This window comes from Mus caroli, chromosome 2 (assembly GCF_900094665.2).
Source record: "Mus caroli chromosome 2, CAROLI_EIJ_v1.1, whole genome shotgun sequence".
NCBI classification, from domain to species: domain Eukaryota; kingdom Metazoa; phylum Chordata; class Mammalia; order Rodentia; family Muridae; genus Mus; species Mus caroli.
The window spans coordinates 55,558,091-55,564,090 of record NC_034571.1 but is presented as its reverse complement, the minus strand read 5'-3'; the positions used below and the strand labels follow the sequence as shown (position 1 = coordinate 55,564,090).

Here is a 6,000-nt window from a genome sequence, read left to right as displayed (position 1 = left end):
CCCCCCACACACACACACACATACACTTCTGATGGATAAGCTCAGATGCCAGATGCTAGCAGTTTTTCTAAAATCCCACAGCCAGTGGAGTCTGGATTCAAACCCGGGTCTCTCAGCTTTCTCTGTTCTTGCTCCAACATACCTCAAACCCTACAGCAGTTGCAAGCTGCTAAACCGTATCAGCATGCCCACTGCATGTTCAAGCAGCAATGTAGCATGACTCAAAGGGCTTTGGAGCCAGAAATGTTAAATCCTGAATCTCAGGGGCTGTGTAGCTCTGGACAGCTTAACTGACTTCTCTGAACAGCAGGTTCATCTATAAAGCAAGGACTATATGCTCTACCCCATGGCTTTAGGATGGAAAATAAATGGGCCAATGCATACCAAGTGCTGGGTGAAGCTCTTGGCATGCCACAGGAGCTCAGAAGTAGTGTCGATCACTAAAGTCACACCACTTTCTTAGAGACCTGAACTTTCAACTTTAGCCTAGAAAGAGTGGTCATAATAATTCACTCTTCTTGACAAACGCTGTTTGGACATTTCTGTTCTCAGCTGTGCCTGGCCAAAATAAACCTAATCCAATCTGGCCCAGTTACTGCTTGGCTCCATTTTGAACACTAGTCTCCTCAGTTGTTATTTTCAGTCTCTGGTTTTCCCAAACAGGCCATTTTTAGAGAGTAGTGAGTTTAAACCTAAGCTGCCAATAAAATAGATTTATCTTGAAAACAGCAGGGCTCTTCTAAAGGAATGTCAATATAAATACACACAGGGTCCAGAGATTCTCTGCAAGTATTGTCACTGGCCTGGGTATGTGCTCAACTATGAACTCTCGCAATTCTATTTTGGGGGGTTCGTGTCTATATATGTTTTACCAACCCAGCCATCCGCTAGGTTTGGATGTCCTTTCAGAGTGAACTTGATCCTGTTTCACTTTTGGTCTCCCTCCAGAGGAGCGAATGCGCTGGCATAGCTCTGCCATTTGTCAGCCAGAAGTCTGGCTCCACATTTGCTCGTCAATCTAAACCTAACCTATTCTCATCCGCGCGCTTGCGCGCGCTTGGGGGTTTGTGTAAATCAGCCAGGCGCTCTGTCACTCAGCAGCAGTATCTCTGCCTAGCGGTGTACACCCACATGCCTTTATGAAATGTCTCATTATGCCGGTGGAAGAAATAGTCCCATGAATGTGCTTTTTCAGGGATGGTGACAACAGAATGTTTTAAGTCTATTCACTACCACAAGGATCAATGGCACTTCTGCCAAAGACTTTGCTCACGGGTACAGTAACGCATGTCAGCACTTTCTGAGATTAGAGGGTCTCCCGTGCGAGGTAAGTGGACCAAGTTTTCTGCATGGCTAACAAACGCAACCCCCAGTTTCAGAGCTGAGTGTTTCCTATGTGGCCACGGATCATTACAGACCAACTCTGCTTTGGGGATCCATAATGGCATTTCGACTTTCTCAGCACTTGGGAACCCACGAGTGTGACCCCAGATTTATAAAAGAGCCCCCCTTCTTAGCTCAGTGTGCTTTATTCTCTCTTCCTACACTCAGACCCACACGTGCTATAATCAGCTGCTTCAAGAACTTTGTAGTAGTCAAAGGACAGTAGTTCATATATTTATATTCACTTGATGCTTGGTAATATGTTTGGTATCATGCTTTAATCATGAATTAGGTGGTCTTTTTAAAGAATATTTTAAGATACTTGCTTCTGTTTGAAGTGACTGATTCTCTTTTAAATGGGTGGTGAGACTAGACTTCATTGGTTCTTTCTGGTATTCCCAAAAGGCACAAAATGACTGATCAACTGAGAATATATATATATATATATATATATATATATATATGTATATATATGTATACACATGCATATATATGTGTATGTGTGTATGTTTATATGTAGGAATATATGTGTGTGTTTATATGCATGTGTATATATATACATACATATATGTACATATATATATGTTTGTATTGACATGCCAATGTGACCAGTTAACTTTAGTGTCTCCTGGTTATACAGTGGTGTTTTAATGTCCAGCTAATACAGGAAAATCATGGGGGAAGAGGAGATGGGAAGACAGTCACTCCTAGCTTCTACAGAGAGCATGTTTTATTTCTGTGAGTGGAAAGCCTGTTGTCATTACCATTCACTGTGAGAACTCTAAGTAAGACCAATACTGCATTTTTTAAAAATTCAATATATGTGAAAGGTTATTCATCTAAGAAATGTACCCCCTAAAATTAAGGACTCGCAGACATAACTATATTGTATTGGCCCTCAAAGTGTCTAAAATGGGCAGGATATAGATTCTGTTTAGAGAGCAATAGTTTTTTCCTCACTGTTGTGGATTCTGGACAGCTACAGCAGATCATAGGAATTTAATACTGAATTCCAACCATAAAGTCACTTGGTCACACTACAAGCATTAGTGTCTGCTTAAGTAAAATTGTGTGTGTCATAGTGAAATACAAATCCTGTCTTCCCAGAGCAGTTCCTTCCAGGGTAGCCTTTTCTCTCTGACTTCTGCCCTCTAGTGTTAGCAGCATGAAGTGCAGTCTCAAAAGTTTAAATTAGAAATATAATGATATTTTTGCGATGTCTCAGTATTTTCCCCAGACACCATACGTTAAAGCAAACTTACAGCTAGATGTGCTGACTGGGGCATCATGTGATGTCAGGGATTTTTCATCTGAGGATTCAAACCCATCTTCAGACCTCTAAAGAGCCATTGACTTTGTGTCTAGTTCTTAAGGGTTAAACCCCTCTTCTGCTTTGGATCCTTGCATCTGAATTTGCTTCTATTGTGATATGCAGAAAGGTAAATGATGCTAATAACTAAGGCATGCAATCAGGCATTACTATGACATGTTCCCCAAGGCGGGGGGGGGGGCGGGGGGGGGCATACATTTTGATTACGTAAGAGGTTCAAGGTTTTTAAATTTGACTCCAGAAAAAAAGTGACTGATTTCTTAAAGGCCTTCCAGAAAGCTGGTGCATGTTGACAGTCACAGAAGCCCTGAGTCAAACTCAGGGTCTCACCGTGGGGGACTATATTGCTTTGACTACACTACTTTTTCTTTACTGAAAACAAATTAGGCTTCCAAAGCTGTCTGTAGCTATTACTGCTACCAGGAAAACCGGCCCCAGCTGATTGTGAGTGCTAACAATAGACCAAGGTCATCCGGGGACCTACCCGGACTGCTCACAGGGACAGTACCCACACCTAGCCACAGTGCCTAGTTAGCTCTGCCAAGCTGGCTAGACCAGCCAGGCCAGGCAAGACTGCTATTTTCAGTCGAAGTTCCTAAGAGAAAGCCCTTGACTGCCCTTCAGGCTGCCGGCATTTAATTTTCTACTCAGTCATTCTGAACTACTTTCTGCCCTACACGAGACGACCTTTCTGGCTCACTTTGTCCTACCTTTTAGGGGAACCCTACGGCAGGTTCACAGGTATGTCATACTGTGACATTAAAATGAATCTTTTGTGGAACAGGAAAAAAAAAAAGCTCACCCACTCGTGGTTCTATGTCATCAAATTGCTTCACCGATTGCCTGCACAGGACACCTCAGGCTCTTTCAGACTCCCTTACCCTCTTTTCGTCCCAGCCTCCAGCCACAGCCAGGCCAGGTCTTATCCATGCAGATGGGCCAACATCTGCTGGAGTCCTCTCCTCTCCCATGGTCGTGTAACTACAGGTCATCTTTTCTCCATGCCTCCAACCTACCACCATCTTAGGAGCTGATCTGGAATTATAACCCTGGTCTACCGGTTTGGGCCTGTTTATCCCACTGACTTGGGGAGCTAAAAGACTAACTGGGAATGTCTTGGGGAGTAAGGAGTTAAGTCAAAAGGTGGAAGGAGCAAGGGTGTGCTAGTGGCTGGTGTTTGCTGCCTTGTGAGGACAGCCTAATGCTGCAAGACTTGGAAACCAAGGGGATATTCACACAGAGACGGCGGCGTGCTATGGGTGGTAGTGTATGTGCACCTTTAATCCCAACTCTCAGAAGGCAGAGATAAGGAGATAGATCTCTGTGAGTTCAAGGGTAACCTGGTCTACAGAGCAAGTTTCAAGACATCTAGGGTACACAGAGAAACCCTGTCTTGACAAAGCAAACAACAACAACAACAACAACCACAAAACCAAAACAAAAAACAAAACAAACAAAAACCAGAGACAACCACCGCAAGCACCTCACACCTCACACATGCTACGCCTCCAGACTTGCTCATTGAATGACCGTACACTTGGATCATCTGTAAATTCCCCGTGTCCATGAAGGGTGAACCTGGAAAACTCAGCTTCCAGCCCTGTAACTAGCACACATCCTCCCACTGTTCCCCGGTGTGTGATCTAGCCCTTTTAAAAGAGGCATGCAGAAAGGCTGACTGGGGGAAACTGGCAGACTGTGCTGGCCCTCTATCCTTGCACAGGCTTCCTGTGGTCAACCGTGTGGCTAGGTAGTCACTATGACCGCAGCGCGGAACAGATGAATGGTAGAAGGCAAAATCTGGCCTCCAACTGGATTTCTCAGCAATTGATTGTTAGGCATAGCATGTCCTATCTTTTTTTCCTTTCATCCCTCATTTATTTGCTCAAAATTCTTGGCAATTTGGGTTAGGTGTAGTGGGTGTGGTTCCTTTGTAGGTCTCTTTGGGGCCCAGATGATCAGGGCAGGCTGAGACTCCTGTGAGCACATGTCATGGAGAACAGGCAGTCTGTTGGCATGTGTCCTCAGCTGGGTGGCCTCACAGGTAAGTTTAACCCTAGTTTCACCTTTGCCCCACCGTTGCCCCATGGATACACTGTAGCAGTAGCTGCAAGCCTCCGGTTTTATTTTTCAGATCCCTGCCAGTTTGTACCAGTCTGCTAGAATCCCTTTGTCACATGGTCCAAAGCAGAACTAAGGAGTAGAGATAGGAAGAGTCCAAAGAGGCTGCTGTGTACAAAGGCATGGGTTGGGGGCCATTTCTCAATCTACTGCAGAGACCATCTCAGGGCTGTCTTTCTGAAGCCTACGTGTAAGTCTGAGGAGGCCCCTGTCTTCCTCAACAACCACCACCACAAACCATGACACTTGATGTAAGTCTGACCAGACACTGGAGAGAGGGCTCTGTCTGTCCTAATGAAGGCCAAGCAGTCCCTCCCCGGCTTTCTGAGGACAGACAGATAACAAACACTCCTGTAATAACCGATGAGCCCCCCCCCCCCCAGAGCTTACAGGAATGGAAAGACAAGACGACTCCAAAGATATCTAAGGAAGAGAAACTGTGACATGTCCTGTGAGGTACAGGCAAACATACTGTTGCAGAAAGTATTGGGGATGTAGGACATTATTGGGTTCCATTCTTTCGCAGCAACGAGGCAGTGTGGTCCACATGAGCTCCCTCCCCCTAGCCACATGCCCTCCAACTGAATGCAGTCCCCCTTGATTCCTTCTGGGATGTTCGATGACCTCAACTACCTTTTAGAACTAGAAGCAGGTGTTGGTTACCATTTGTCCGGCTCTGAACCCACTGTGAAGAACTGGGGACAATATGCTAGTCTCCACTGAAAATGAGAAAGCTAGAGACACATTAGCAGGCTCTGAGCCACTGAAGGAAAGGATATTCATATGTGAGAAATATATGTGGAGAATGTGTCTGAGTAGGAAAAGAAAAAGTACCTTAGAGATGCTATTACGTAATAGCTTTATCCACTATCCATCTGTCCATTCACTTCCTCCTTCCTACCTTCCTTCCTTCACATTGCCTACCCAGACCCCCATACTCATCTGAGGTTTTCATTCTTGATGCATGAATACCTATTTCCCAAGCCAAGTCTTGAGTAACCTGAAAGGTCTTTCTTCTTGTCACTCTCTGCACTCTGGGCAAAGTGGAGAGGGCATCCTTAAATATCTGACTGATGGACTGGAAGCTTGGCTCCGGGTTCTGAAAGGGAAGGGGAACCCCTTCTTTATTTTGCCTGAACCAAATGGCCAATTCACAGCCTACTCGC

The 6,000-nt window shown here is 45.0% G+C and overlaps 1 protein-coding gene across 1 annotated transcript in view; it reads left to right on the top strand.

Moving 5' to 3' along the window:
- Nucleotides 1–1,088: 1,088 nt before the first annotated feature.
- Itgb6 (integrin subunit beta 6) overlaps nt 1,089–6,000 on the top strand; it is a 123,102-nt gene continuing 118,190 nt past the window's right edge. The window contains exon 1 of the mRNA XM_021156163.2: nt 1,089–1,327. The gene's annotated coding sequence lies outside the window, so the exon portion shown is untranslated. The remainder of the gene's footprint in view (nt 1,328–6,000) is intronic.